This window comes from Diabrotica virgifera, chromosome 7 (assembly GCF_917563875.1).
Source record: "Diabrotica virgifera virgifera chromosome 7, PGI_DIABVI_V3a".
NCBI lineage: Eukaryota > Metazoa > Arthropoda > Insecta > Coleoptera > Chrysomelidae > Diabrotica > Diabrotica virgifera.
Genome location: NC_065449.1, coordinates 66064296 through 66081256, shown reverse-complemented (window position 1 = coordinate 66081256; position 16961 = coordinate 66064296).

The following is a 16961-nucleotide window of genomic DNA, read 5'->3' as shown; positions in this document are numbered from 1 at the left end:
AACAATTAAGTGTCAAAAATGGCATTTTTCCCTTTTTTTCAAATCAATGGAAAACAGTGGAACTTATGGTTTTTTCAGTAACGATAACTTTGAGATTATGGAGAAAGAAGCTTTAAAATGACGTATTACAAAGTTTGATATACTCATTTATTGTTAATATAATTGCGAAAAAAGTCGGAATTGCAAAAAAATTAATTTCGTAATATCTATTGTAAAAATTAGTGTACAGCTTTGAAATTGTTGTCATATAAGGGTTCTTTAGTGCTTAATATGTGATAAAAAATTCAAAGCAATTCATTTAATTGTTTAAATTTTATTCAAATTGTTTATCCCAGAGAGCATTTTTTGCAATAACATGTCAGAAAAAAATGACGTTAGAAACATTCTACAGGTGTCAAATGAAAGAGCATGAGCTATATTTTCAACTTGGTTTAAAAAAAGTGAGTAAAAAGTGCATTTATTAATAATAAATAATTATGCAAAAATACCGTAAATCTTTCCTTATAAACTTTTTATTTTGTTATATAAGAAATTATATATATTTATTACAATTTTTTATCAATTATGATATAAATAACATTACTTGGTAGTTGTGCACTTAAAACAGGGTAAAAAAGTTAATTTTTTGGGAAAAGTTATCCAAAAAGTTTATAAGGAAAGATTTACGATACTTTTGCATAATTATTTATTACTAATAAATGCATTTTTTATTCACTTTTTTTAAACCAAGTTGAAAACATAGCTCATTTTCTTCCATTTGACACTTGTGGAATGGTTCTAACGTCATTTTTTTCTGACTTATGTTATTGCAAAAAAAATGCTCTCTGAGATAAACAATTCGAATAAAATTTAAACAATTGAATGAATCGCTTTGAAATTTTTATCACATATTAAGCACCAAAGAACCCTCATTTGACAAAAATTTCAAACCTGTACACTAGTTTTTACAACAGTTATTGCGAAAATATTTTTTTTTCGCAATTCCGACCTTTTTTCCCAATTATATTAACAATAAATGAGTATATCAAACTTTGAAATATGTAATTTTAAAGTTTTTTCCATAATTTCAAAGATATTTGTACTAAAAAGATCATAACTTTCACTGTTTTCCATTGATTTGAAAAAAAAGGGAAAAATGCCATTTCTTGACAGTTAATTGTTTATGAATAAAAATGGCCGCCAGATCCTATGCAGGAAATAGTTACGATTTGTTCCTATAGGTATTACTTGTCGAAAAAACGCTTCAGTACCCTGGCTGCTCGAGTGTCACGAACAGGATACATTTTTGTCTTATTACCCTGGTCTATCTGTGACAACACACGAAAGCAATGTGTTTTCACTTATTTCTGCGTGATTCACAACTGATATTCCCCCTAATTAATCGGTAACCCCGTGACATTCCCCCTTCTTCTCCTCTATAGGTATTTTATTATTAGTGTTATCTCATGACACAACCCATTTTTAACCAGTGTTATTTACGTATAGTAAAGTACAGAATATAACCTATCTAATGAATTATTAAAACAAAAAATGAAAATTTCTGACATTCCCCCGTTTTTCCCTGTACCCTTTAATTGCATTTTGCATTGGTAGTAAACGGGTTTAAGAGCGCTTGAACCGTTTTACCATAAAACTATTTTTAGTATTCTGTAAAAACCTCATGTTGATGCAGGATTAATTTCAAGTAAATAAATATTATATTTGTACCGAATCTTGAAGACTAATTATGCAAAAATATTATGCCACTTGCCAGTTGTAGTTACACTGTGGATAACTGCTGTAATACAAGCTGGAATAAAAATGATTAGTACCTAATAGTTAAAATCAGCACTTGAACCGTTTTACCAGTAACATTTATCAATACCATGTACCGATTCAAGTACACTTTCTTAATAATTGAAAAAAAAAGGAAGGGTATAGTAGGAGTAATAATATACCCTTATATTTTTATCATTTTATAGAACATTGTACACTAGACATATTTTAGTTTAATGACTCCTAGAATTTATAAAACTCTAAACAACTTTTAAGCTGATTATCTAAGAACTCTCAAAACTGCACTTAAACCCATTTACGTCTGACCCCTTCAATTATGCTAAAATACTTTGCTGATTGCAAAAAGTTTAAAATTTTATTTTTGATTTGATCATGAAGGAGTTGAATAATTTCGTTTTGAATACGTTTTCCCAAGTAGTAATGCTGCTTGTTACTACCATTCGTTGTTCTGCTAATGTGCTCTTGTAAGACAGAATCAAATTTTCCAAAGAGATCAACAAGCTTTAAAAAATTACCATTGTTATGAAAAATTTGTTGAAAAGTTATGAAAAAAAAAAGAATCGCCCCTCACTATTCTGATCCCACTATTCTTAAGCGATGAAGAAGAAGGCGGTGTTGCCAATTTGAACCTTGTAATTGTAGTTGTTTTACTTAGGTATTTAATTCTCGTTTTTACAGTTGCATTTTTTCCGCTCATTCTTTTTCTTTTCCGCTGATAATATCACAAACGAATTTATTATTTCTTCAACTTCAAAAATTGGCTGTCCTCTAAAATTTACCGCCCTAAATTTGCCGCCCTGGGCAGCCGCCCAGTTCACCCACCCCTGGGGCCGGACCTGCCTTCCTGTGCACTCTCCACTACAGAAGGTCAGCGGTTATGTAACAAACATTTCTCTGTCCTTAACTGTAAGCTTAAGTTCTTTTTTCTTCCGATTTCTCGTTTTTCCTCTATTTTACCCTAGTGATTACCATGACCCAATTAAGGAATGTAGTACTTTTCGTTACGCAACTAATAACCAAAAGATCAGGTTTTTCTTATTTTAATCGTTTCCAATAGTTATTTTTCCATATTTACTTCTAAACTTCTTCATTTGTTTTTCATGCAGTCCCAGCAATTTTTAAAATCCTCAGCCTACACTCACATTTCAAATACCTCTTAATTTATTCAATAATCTCTTTAACTTTAGAGTCCACGATTCAATTCTATAAGGAACAATCCAAAAAACATTTTTACAAGATTCAAGATACAAAAACTTTATGATCAACTAGGAGACGTTCTTAGAGGTATTATATTAGGAGAAAGGAGAAAACCAAACATTGTGATTTTATTGAGCATCTGGGCCATTACAAAAGAGGATACGAAGCTACTCATGAATGACTATGTTTGATAGTAAAAACATTCCTGGAATTAGCAACAGTATTTCAAAGTAAAGATTAAATTAAAAAGTAAAGTAATTAAAAGTAAAATTAAACAGTAAAGATCAAATTAAAGATTGCCAGTACATATCTCAGAGAACACTTTAATAAAGGTTAGGGCGAACAGCAAAATTATAAACATAATAGGGATAATGGACCAGAAGACTGCAAACCTGACAGCGATAAAGAAGAATTCTATGATGATCTACAAACATTAGTGCAAAGAGAAGTAAAGCAAAATGAATTACTTATATTATTGAGAGATTTCAATGCCAGAAAAGGAGACGAAGTAATACCAGGAATAAAACAAAGGTTAAACGAAAGAGTCATCGATGAGAAAGGAAAGAGAACTTTTGCATATCAAACGAACTGAGAATAACCAACACATTTTTATCATAAATTTCAATACAAATACACGTTTGAAAAAATTGAAAATACAAGAGAACATAGGTCAATGATCGATTATGTGGTCATAAACAGAAATACTCAGCATAAACAGATAGTGGATGTGAGAAGATTGACGTCACCCAATGTGGGAAGCGATCACTATTTGGTACTTGGTAAAATTAGATTCAGTGAAGGATGGAAATAAGAATTCAGAGAAAATAATAAAAATAGAAAATTTAAGAGATGACCCCATAAAAGTCAGAAAAAACGAATGAATAATATTTATGACGAATATAAAAGCATAAGATCTGAAACACATCAATTAGTAAGAAAAGCAAAAGCAGACTACTTAGAAGGATTCACAAGAGGACTAGAAATAGATTTATACGGACTAAAGAAACAAGTATGGCGCTTTATAAGACAACAAAGAAGCGAAATGAAAGAACTAGTTGAAATAGTACACATAAAATAGGATACATGCAGGCGCGGATACAGAGGGGGTCAACGGGGCTATCGACCCCCTATTGTATTTAGTCTATTACCATTTTTTTATTATTTATTATTTTTTTCTGCCAACTCTTATTTTCAAACGATCAGTAAGTAAGTCTGGACCCCCCTATTATGAATTTCTAGATCCGTGTCTGGATACATGGGTGGCCTTCTTGACAGAAATGTTTAAAAAAGAAATCGAAGAATCTTTACCAGAAACTCCACATATAATAACTGATGAAAAGACCGAAATCTCCCAAAAAGATGTGAAATAAAGAATAAACAAATTAAAAGATAGAAAGTCACCAGGAGAAGATCAAATACCAAATGATCTCTTAAAATATGGAGGTGATGACCTTGTACAACAACTGCAACTTCTTATTCATAAAATAATCACCACGAACAGAATACCAGACGAATGAAGTAGAGCTGTCATCCTGATGTTCTTCAAAAAAGGAGATAAGAAAGACCCCAATAATTATCAATCAATAAATCTTTTAAATACAACACAAGGGCCGGTTGTTCGAACGCTAATCAACAATGATCACTATCAAATATTTAATTACTGTCACCAAAACTGTCAATGTCAACTTTTATTGGGTTGCTGAAAACATAATTGATTAAAATTATGAGATTAGTTAATCAATTAACATAACAATTATTAACATAATTGATTAAGTAATTTCATATTATGTTTTCAGCAACCCAAACAAAGTTGACATTGACAGTTGGTGACAGTAATTAAATATTTGATAATGATCATTGTTGATTAGCTTTCGAACAAACGACCCTTAAATTGACAACAAGAATAATACATAGCGACAAAAATAAACGAACGAATAACTCTGCAAGATGAACAGCAAGGATTTCGGACAGGAAGATCATGGACGGATGCAGTTTTTGTAATAAGACAAATAAAAGAAAAGTCGCTGGAATATAACAAACCAGCATATATTATGTGCCTAATAGATTTGAAGAAAGCGTTTGATAGAGTGAGAATTCTAAACGCGATACATTTATTATATAAAAAGGGAATATCACTGGATTTAGTAAAATCCATTGAGAATATTCTATAAAGATAACATATCTATGGTAAGATGTAAAAGAAAACTATCGTAACCTATCAAGTATGAAACTGGCATTAGACAAGGATATTCGCTGAGCCCATTAATATTTAATCTGATAATGGATGAAATCATCAGAAAAGTTAAAAAAACAAGAGGATATAGAATGGGAGAAAAGGAAATAGAGATAATCTGTTACGCTGATGACGCCATAAAAACAGCCGAAAATGAAGATGAACTACAAAGATTAATTAAAGAATTCGGAGACAACTCATATACCATAGGGTGATCTCAACAGAGAAAACTAAAACGATAGTGATATCAGCGGAACCGAGACGATGTAAATTGGTCGTAAATAACAAAATAATAGAACAATGATGGAAACGGAATATTTGGGAATAAAACTGTCAAGCTTCAGAAAAGTGCAAGAAGAAGTACAGTGAACAATGTGAACAAATCTAGTGAACATGTCGAAAGAGCAGCAGATTGTCTCAGCAACACAATCTGGAGAAACAAATACCTCACAACGCAAACGAAAACCATGATATATAGATCAACAATAAGACCGACAATGACGTACATACCGGAAATAAGAGCAGATACGGCGAAAACACAAAAACTGCTGGAAATAACTGAAATGGAAATCTTACGAAAAATAACAAACCAAACTCTAAAAGACAGAGTAAGAAGTGAGGAAATAGGAACGAGATGTAGAATAGACGAAATAAACATGTGGACCAAAAGAAGAAAAATAGAATGGAAGCAACACATAGAGAGAATTACAGAAAATCGAATAGTACGAATATCAAGAGACAAATCGACAAATGGAAGAAGATCATTGGGACGACCGTGAAAAAAAGGGTCAGACAATGTCAACTAAGTCTAAAAACCAAAGTATAACAGGCATGAGCCTATTTATAAAGTTGGAAGAAGAAGAAGAAGAAGCAACAGTATTTATAGCACAATTGTTAACACATTATTTCGAGGAAATAAGGTCGACTTATCACACACAGAAAATTACAAAATCATTCTCAAGTAAGGAAACTATTTTATGCTAAGAAAATATACGAGAATCAAAGGACTGCAAGATCATAGTGAAACTTTGTGGCAAAAACATAAGGTGTAGATGCTGGAGATTGAAGTGAAAAGAGAAATAAAACCAAAATATTGAAGAGTCTACCACATAAAATCAAATGGTGGATACTAGAGGTGATCATAGCGATATAAAAAGGTTTAAAGTAGTAGGTTAGATGACTTATCAGGCCAAAGGTAGTAAAAAAATTAGCTGGAATATGAAAGGAACTCATAATAAAATTTAGAGAAATATTGTTAGTCATGGTAGAAACACTGCATTTGAAATATTTGGAAAAACCTTATCTGTTTCCCCCCACTTTTTATTGTATTATAATTGTCCTGTAATTATAATGGTCGAAGTTTCTACTTTTCTTCTTTTTCCATTAACAGAAAGCAGATCTTGATCCATATTTGTCTTTCCAACCACCATCCACTTTGTCTTTGAAATGTCAATTTTAGGGTCTCTCTGATAACTTGTTTCCCTAAATTTACTAATGTCTGGAGATCTTGTAAATTTTCTGCAAGAACAACTGTATCGTCGCTGTACTTGATTACTTCTCCGTCTACTCTTACTCTCTCATGACTGTCATCCAAAGCCTCCCTAAATATTTCTTCAGAGTATATGTGAAATAAAACACAACCAAGTCGTACTTCAGCCTTGGAAGGACAATGTGGAGTTCGAATCGGGGATGAAACTATTAACAACATCAGATATGCAGACGACACCGCGATCATGGCTGAAAACATCGAAGATCTTCAATTCCTTATAGATCGAGTCACTAGAGAATGCTCCAATAACGGACTTAACATAAATGCAACAAAGACAAAGTTACTTGTGGTTAGTAAACAAGACGTCGGCCCTATGCAACTAATTGTCAGTGATGAATCAATAACAAAAGTTAACCATTTTAAATACCTAGGATGTTGGATAAACGAGACACTAAATCCGGATGAAGAAATTAAAACTCGTATAGAAATTGCAAGAGGAGCATTTATGAAACTTAGATCTATTCTGAGCAACTCTCAGCTGAACTTACAACTAAGAATCAAGTTCGTAAAATGTTATGTGTATCCTGTATTCCTATATGGATGTGAAACCTGGATCATGAAGGTTAACATGATGAACAAATTAGAAGCCTTTGAGATGTGGTCATATCGTAGAATGCTCAGAATATCTTGGGTTCAACGCATTTCTAACAGAGAAGTCTTAAACAGAGTAGGTCAAGGCGAAGGTGACTTAATGAAGATGATAAAAAAGAGAAAACTTGAATATCTGGGGCATATAATGAGAGGTAGCAGATACAGGATGCTGCAGTTAATACTCAATGGAAAGATCGACGGAAAAAGAGGAATTGGTCGAAAGAAATATTCATGGCTCCGAAACCTTCGTCAATGGACTGGCTTATCGGCAGATCAATTGTTACATGCCGCACAAGATCGAGAACGATATCGGCAAATTGTTATGGAAGCTACCCATGCCTAAAAATTTGGGCACGGTACTTAAAGAAGAAGAAGTCGTACTTCACGTTTAATGGGTAGATTTCAGTACGTCTACATTTATATCTAATTTGGATAGGGGCAACTTGATTGTAATATAAATACTTTAGAATTCTTATATCGTAGTGGTTAAGTCCTGCTGCCCGCAGGCAATTGAAAAGTGTATCGTGCTGTACTCACACCAGTGCAATCTCCAAAGTGAATAAAAAAATCAACGTTCTTTTGGAACTCACAACTTTTTTGTAAGAGGACTTGCATACAAAATAGTGCCCCTCTAAGACCATTTCTAAATCCAAATTACTTATTTGCCATTCTACTTTTGCACAGAAGGAATAGTCGGTTTTGTATAATTCGTAAAAGTATCTGATTAGTCTAAAATCGCTGCATTTTATGGGCTAATTGTGTTAAAGAAAGTGGTTAAGTAGGTAATGATTTCCTCGTCCAAAAGTTTAAGTAGCTCAGTAGGGGTTTGCTCTGGTCCAGGTCCTTTATTATTTTTGGCTTGCTGTGTTTCTTGTCCCACTTCTGATTATAGCATACTGGGACCTCTGTCTAACTAGTTGTCACAGGTAATATTAATTTGTATGTGTAAAATTTTCTCAAGAAGCTTAGTCAAAAAAATCACTGATATATCTATCACATTCTTTGCACTCTTGTTCGTCATCATAAATTTACATAAAGAGACATATACATAAACAAAATAAAGTTTGTAAATACAAAAAAATTATACTAAAGTTAAAAAATTCCTAAAACAACTCTAAAAAAACTGCAAAAGTAATAGTTTTCATAAAAAGTAAAACTTAAAAGATAATGAAAAATATGAAAGAAAACTGCTAAAACTTATTATGTTTCTGTTTTTAAACCATATAATAACAAATGAGTTATCAATTTGACTATAACTTTTCGTCGTTAATTCTAATTTCCCAATTAGAATAGTTAAACTTTCGTCGGCTTAATATTCTACAACTTAATGTCTAAATCCACTGTCTGTTACTCGTAACTGAAATATTAATAAGATCTTCATAAGCCGCCCAAATGCACCTCTCAAGCCGTAAATTATTAACACACAACACTCGGAGGCGGCAGTGAGAGAATATTAAACGTGGAACGGGTGATGATGGGCCCCAACCACCTCCTTCACGCATCCCCATCGTGGCCACCCCAACAAACCTCAAGTCAAGTCCGCACTTCATAATAGTATAAGTAGACGTCTAAGACAGACACACCCTGTGATAAATGGGATTTGTGTTGTACACTTAACTCCTTATTTTGTCTTGTAAACTTACCGAAGAGAATTTGACCGCGAAGACGGTGTTTAGGGATGAATAGAAAGGCTAGTGGTTGTTAGTGGCAGAACATTACTCAAGTACATTGTAAAACAATGTTTAATTTCGATTTGATTAGTGCAATGCACTAACTAGTATGTGGTTAAATGAATATCTTCCCTATAAAATTTATACAAAGGTTGCAGAAGGTTTTAAAAATAGTCTCACCCCAGAATCAAAATTAGGCCTGGATCCCGCGTACCAAAAAAAGTTGATTAATAGCAAGCTGAAAATTTGTTAGTACATAGCTTAACGGTGTCTAGTCTACTTCTTAAAGTTCCCTCTCCTATCGGAGGTTGGATATCATAATGGCTATGGTCACTTTGTTGGCTGCTGCTCTGAATAGTTGTAATGACCTACAGTTAAACCATTCTCTAAGGTTCCTCAGTCAGGAGATGCGGCTTCTTCGTATGCTTCTTCTTCTTTGGATCCTTACTTGCCTAATAATTCTCAGCAACTCATATTTTTTTCCTCTGGTAATGTCACCCAAATATTGCAGTTTTCTAGTTTTTATACTCTTCATAATTTCTAACTCCTTATTTAAACGTCGTAGCACTTCAACATTGGTAATCCTTTGAACCCACTGAATTTTCAATATTCTTCTGTAACACCACATTTCGAACACTTCTATTCTTCTTACGTGTTGTCTCTTCAATGTCCAAGCTTCCATTCCGTATAGCAATATAGAAAATATGTAGCATCTTAGAGCCCTCAATCTGAGAGGCAACTGAAGGTCTTTGTTTGTAAGCAGTGTCTTCATTTTTATAAATGCTTGCCTGGCAGTTTAAATTCGGACTTTAATTTCTTTGCTTTGGTCATTTTTGTTATCAACCCAGGTTCCCAGATATTTGTATGTCTTAACTTTTTCTATTTGGGTTTTATCTATCATTAACCTTTCATTTCCATGTTCTGTTTTTGAGACAATCATAAATTTAGTTTTTTCTTGTTTATTTTTAGTCCGTATCGAATGCAATAATCACAAAATTCTATTTAGCAAGTCTTGTAACGATTCCAGGGTGTCTGCCATTATAACGGTGTCATCAGGGAATCTTATGTTATTTACTATTCTTCCGTTTATAGAGATTCCATCACTTAGCTCCGCTATCGCTTTCTGAAATATGGCTTCACTGTACAGGTTAAACAGTAGCGGCGACAGAACACAACCCTGTCTTACTCCTCTCTTTATATCAATATTCTCGGATTCTTGTTCTTCTATCTTTATATTGGCCTTTTGATTCCAATACAGATTGATGATAATTCGTAAATCTCGTCTGTCTATATATCTGTTTTTCAATAATTCTAATAGTTTTTCATGTCGGACCCTGTCGAACGCTTTTTCGAAGTCGATGAAACAGGAATAAATATCCAGGTTCATATCTAAGGATCTTTGAGAGAGGGCATTAAACACAAACAGGTGACTAGTCGGACAAACTTTGATGTACGGGAACACTGGAACAGGGGAACAGAGTTTTAATTGTGGAACGTGATTTTAATTGCGGAACGTGTCATCCTGACAAGTTTATGATTGTGAAAACTAGCAGGTTGTTTTTAACTTTATTCAATAGCAAACTTTATATAATATATGAAAAAATGTTTGTCCGACAAATATGTTGGACATTTTAATAAGTCCGACACGTAGAACATGTCAAATGACAGGAATTATATTGATGGTCAATAGCAGTCTGATTTTTGCATGAGAGTTTAACGAAAGGGTAACAAATCAATTGGAAGTTCTGTCCCCCTAAATCCATGGGACGTTTTCGTAGTCTGACGTTCGAAACCTGTAATAGTAGGGGAGGAAAGTATGCTAAATTTGCAGTTACTCGAACATTATGGGGACCTATTGGGTTGTGAAGAGTAGGTCCTAAAACCAAAAAAAAGTTAAGTTTTCCATACAGTGAGGGACTTTACATTTTTTAATTTAATTTTCCATTTCCAAAAATCGTTTTTTCCGATTATAGCGCCATCTATCCATAATTCGAAAAAATGTCTCGAATAAAAGTTAGTTATTTTTACTAAAGGAATCCAAATCTGCAATATAAAATGAGGGCTCCTATTTAAGATTTTAAAGTAACCCTCCAACCCAACTCCGTGTGGGGTCGTGTTTGGTGTCATTTAATAGATTTTTCAAAAATATTGAATACGTGTACTTTTTAGTTTTCAATCTGACGTTAATTTTGCGAAATATCGCGGGGTTCGTATTTAAAATTTTAAATTTACCCCCACTCCTCTCCGTGGGGGACGTGTTTGGTATCATTCGATAGATTTTTGAAAAATATTGAACACGTATTTTTTATCTAACAATAAAACAACTGAAAACGTTAGTTTTCTATACTTTCACAAAATTTATTACAACTAAGTGACTACAGCCATTTCGGCAGAGTGCCTTTCTCAAGTGATATAGTTTCCAATGTGTTTGCATTTTTAAGTCTTTAACTGAAAAGGTTGAGGAGTGGGGAGCTGTTTGTCTCGAGTTGGTCATTCAGAATTATATCCGTATTTTTCAATTTATTAATTTCCATAGATTGATAGCTTAAGGCCTTTATTTTGAATATGCAGAATTTGAAACTCTTCATTGAAAGAATGATTATGATCTAGAAGGTGAAGTGCGTATGTAGAAGTGTCTGTTTTTCTATTGTTGAAAGCCCTTTTGTGTTCTGCTATCCGTTTGTCAAAGGTTCTGCCAGTTTGACCGATGTAAGTTTTCGGACAGTCACCACACGTTAGTTTGCACACACCACTCTGTAGTTGCTTTCTCTTTCGGCTTTTATTTTTCTTAATATATTTGCTTAATTTGTTAGTTCTAAAAGCTGGTGTTATTCCTTTCTTTTTTATCTATCCGGCTATTTTTGTTGTTATCTTGCCAGTGTATGTGAGAGAGCAGAAGGTACTGGGTTCTTTCTGTGGTGGTGGATACACTAATTTTAGGGCTTTCTTATGGAGTTTTTGGTTTAAAATTTTGTTAACTGTTTGTTCGTTATAGCCATTGTTTCCTGCTATTTGTTTAATAATGTTTAGTTCTATCTCGAAGTTATTTTTTGTCATGGAAATTTCTGTCAGTCTATGTATCATGCTATGGTAGGCTGCTAATTTGTGTTGTGTAGGATGGGATGATGAATTGTGTAGGTATATAGACCGGGAGATATTATACAGAAGTTCAGCCACGAATTTCTAAGTCCTGCCTCTTGCAATAGTGGAAAGGTAGACGAGGTACTTACAATTTGTGGAAATATCCACAAATTTCCTGTGACATTTTCCTGTAAAAATTAGATTTTCCCAAAAAATAAAAATAGGGTTTTGCGATGAATTTCTGAGTCCTGCCATATCCGTAGAATGACAGGATACTATGGATTTTATGAAGAAAATTTTTTGGGCAGGAGGGTTGCAAAGGGGCTAACGGAGTATATATGTATACAAACATGTAAGGAAAATATTGAAATTTTCATGATTTTCTGGGTCCTGCCAACTAAATTAATTAAACATTTATTTCAAAATGACCAAAAAAAAAATGTTGGCATGACGTCTCCTACTATTTAAGTATACTTGTCCCTTGGAAAATTATGCGCAACATTTTTACCCTGATTCCGTGGTTTTCTGAGTCCTGCCTTTAAAAAGTTATAACACTCAAATGCAATCAATACTTTTTCGGTACTCGGCAGGAAGGTTAAACGGTTCTTGTAAGACGGCAGGAGTCCTAGATTTGTAAGAAAATTCGTGAAAAATTCCGCGATGTTCTGAGTCATGCCATTTTGCATATGTTTCAAGAATCTTAATATAAGTCTATTTACAAAGAGGCAGGATGGTTTTATAGTTATTTCGTATACAGGGTGGGGCATTAGTGTCACAAAGTCCAATTACTCGTTTGTCGTAAGAGATAAGAAAAAAAGTTATTTAGGTAAAACGTGGGGCAAAGAGAGGATCATAATTTAAAAATATTTTCTAATATACAGGGCTACCCGTATTGACAGGGTGACATAAACTTATGTTTTTTTTTTAATGGAACACCCTGTATATAATTTTAAGATTCCTAAGATAATTTTAAGACAATTTAACACAATTCACATAATCCAAAAATGTTTCCTAAGGGAGCGAGAGCCCTTTGAAGATGTTGTTCTGAAGCTATTTCCTTGTGGCATTTTTATAATTAAGTATATTCTATGGGAAATAAGCCACAATTTTACTAAAAAATGAATTTAATAACGTTTCGAAGCCCAAATCGGGTTTCATTGTCAAAATACAAAATAGTATTAAATAAAGTAATACGTAAAATTGTGGCTTATTTCCCATAGAAAATACTCTTTGAAGATGGCGCCTTGTAATTAGATTTTTTTATCTTCAGAATGCCTCCATTTCGATAGACAAAAACTGGTCCGCCATTTTATCTTCCAGAGATAAATCGATTCCATCAATTGCGAATCTCTAATACCGGTCATAGGAGTCCGTTTTGGGTAGGGCCACGGTTATTTTATAGCATAACTCTTTTGTCTTTAACTTTTAAGCATTTTTGACACTATATTATTGCACTCTTGCTTTAATTCGGTAGGATGCACCGTTTTCTAGAAAAATCAATTTCAAAATTTTTCGTATTTTGAATTTAAGAAAAATTTGAAAAAAAACGGTGTATTTACCGACTTAAAGCAAGAATAACTTTTAGTACTAGAATACCTCATAATTTAATACTCTACTGTCAAAAATGCTTAACAATTAAAGCAAGTTATGAGATTTCGTTGATCTACCCAAGACGGACGCCTATGACCGATACTAGAAATTGACAATTGATAAAATATTCATCTCTGGAAGAGAAATAAACTTACCAGTTTTCGTTTTTCTTAATAGTTTTCTTTATTTTTTTCCTCAAATTCAAAAACCGAAAAATGTTTTCAAATCGATTTTTCTAGAACACTGCGTATCCTACCGACTTAAAGCAGGAGTACGTTTTAGTACAAGAATACCTCATAATTTAATAATCCAGTGTCAAAAATGCTTAAAAGTTAAACACAGAAAAGTTATGCGATAAAATATCCGTTTCCCTACCCTAAACGGACGCCTATGACCGGTACTAAAAATTGACAAATGATGTAATCGATTTATCTCTGGAAGATAAATAGGTTTACCAGTTTTCATTTTTCTAAATAGAAGTGTTCTGGAGCTATTTAAAAAAAACTAATTAGAATACGCCATATTTAAAGAGCTCTAGCTTCCTTGGGAAGCATTTTCGGACGAGGTGAATTGAGTTAAATTTTCTTAAAATTATCTAAGGAATCTCCGGGTTTCGATTGTTAGAAGAGTTTCTGCACACCCTGTATAATAGGTACAATCCCTACTATAACCAATTAATTGTAAAATTATTGATTTTCTTCCTATTACTTTTATTACGTTTACTTGGATACAAATATGATCTAATCGCTTAAAATAAATAGGTTACAGTTTGGTATTAGATTTGAAAGATGTGTAAAAATCCGAGACATTACTCAGGAAAATAATATTTAATACCGTACGATTCTTTTAACGATATAAAAATTAATTTTTATGTACTAAATATCTTTGCGGTTATCCTGCCACGTTGTAAACGGTTTTAGATTAGTGTTTTTTAAGCATACTTGACATGGCATGACTCAGAAAATTGTGGTGATATGAATATGTTTGTATAAAAACCTGCAATAATTTTACTGACTTAAAATTTTATTTTTATATACGAAATAACTACACAAACATCTTACCTCCTTGTAAATAGCTTTATATTAACATTCTTGAGATATGTCCAAAATGGCATGACTCAGAAAATCGTGTAACTTTCCACGATTTTTCTAACACATTTTTAACTATGTGTAGTAAAAAAGGTGTAACTAGACGTCCTGCCATTTTGAATAATGTCGACTTAAATTATTTATTTTATAATACAATTTATTTTATGACTCAGAAAATCACGGAACCAGGGTGACAATTTTCCACAGAATTTTCCAAGGGACAAGTGCAGTTAAACATTAGGAGACGTCATGCCAACATTTTTTTCGATCATTTTCAAATAATTATGTTTCATTCATTAAGTTGGCAGGACTCAGAAAATTATGAAAATTTCATTACCTTCATTACAAGTTCGTATATCCATATACTCTTAGTAATTTTGCAACCCTCCTGCTCAAAAAAATTTCTTCATAAAATTGATAGTATCCTGTCATTCTATGGAAATGGCAGGACTCAGAAATTCATCGCAATTCCCCATTTTTTTTCCTCATGGAAAATCTAATTTTCACAGGAAAATGTCACAGGAAACCCGTGGATTTTTCCATAAATTTTAAGTACTTTTTTTAACCTTCCAGTATTGCAAAGGGCAGGACTTAGAAAATCGTGGTTGAAGTTCTGTTAATATCTCCCGGTTTAATAGTTGTGTCAGTATGGGTAGGTTTATGATATACGGAGATCTCATGTTTGTTGTGTAGTCTGGTAATCGTTACATCTAGAAAGTTTATGGAATTATTCTGTTCTGTTTCTATTGTAAACTCAATATTACTATGAAGTTAATTAATGTATGATAGAAATTGGTCAAGTTGTCTGTTAGTTCCTGTAAAGCATACTAGTATATCATCCACGTATCTCACCCAATATAAGAACTGTTTAAATACAGGATGTTTGGAAATTTTTGTTTCAAGTTGCTTCATAATTATATCTGATAGCAATGGGCTTAGAGGATTACCCATAATAAGTGCTGCACTGTTGTTTGTGTATATTTGATTATTGAATTCATAATAGTCTTGATTTATGCAAATTTCAAGAGGGTGTAAAATTTCAGATGCAATGATCGGATTTGTACTCTTATGGTCTAAAAGGTTTTTAACTAAAACAAAAGTTTCTGTAGGAGGAACACCAGGAAAAAGATTTTTTACGTCAAATGAAATTAGTCTGGAGTTGTTGGGCAATTGAAAATGTTGTATTTTATTAACTAGTTGTAGTGTATTTTTTACGGTGAATTTAGGTGAAAATTTAGTGTATTTTTTAGTTTTTCGATCTGACTTTCATTTCGCGATATATTCGCTTTTTTTGTGAGACTTTGTGATTCATCTATTTCCTTACGCTCCTCTCAAATCGTCAGATTTTTGAAATATACATTGTTTTGCATATAATCAAACTTAACTTATTAATCGACGATTTCGAGTTTTTCTAAGGATAGATTTTTTTTCGGACACCCTTAACGAACTCCCCTGTATTAGGAGCCAATATATGGTAGAGGTACATTTACAGGTACATCTCCCCATGTGATAATCTGACGCGCTCGAGTAACTGCAGAAATCCCCGCTTGAGCTCCCTTACATAACGTGTTCCACATTTAAAACTTCCCCTGTTCCAGTGTTCCCGTACATCAAAGTTTGTCGGACTAGACACCGTTAAGCTATTAACAAATTTTTAGCTTGCTATTAATTAACTTTTTTTGGTACGCGGGATCCAGGCCTAAATCATTATACCCGAATGAAACTGAATGTTCTACGCTTTGACTGGAAGTTACATTATCCTCCAATGGTTTTGTTTATATGAGATTAGCCACAGTTACCTTGTAATGACAATTTGACTATTTGACAATTACATATTTTGCTTTTTGGATTTCCGGAAATTGTTATCAAAAGAAAATTATGAGAAATTAGTATAAAAGTGTAACCGCCGATTGTTTGTTTTTGAGGATTATGTTATTAGGTAATTACTGTCAACAAAAATGTTGAGCTTTGAATCTACTTTGCCTGTGATGATTATTGGCAACATCCAGCTTTGACTGGAAAAGATATGAGGTATAATAATTGTTTTGGTATGAGGTATATAATTGTTTTTTTTTGCTCTGAGAACCATCAAATTGTGATTATTATGTGTATTTGTGGCTAAAGCCACAAATACACATTTCTGTTAAAAATTTCTGTAAAAAAAGTTAAGTTTTCCATTTTAGTGG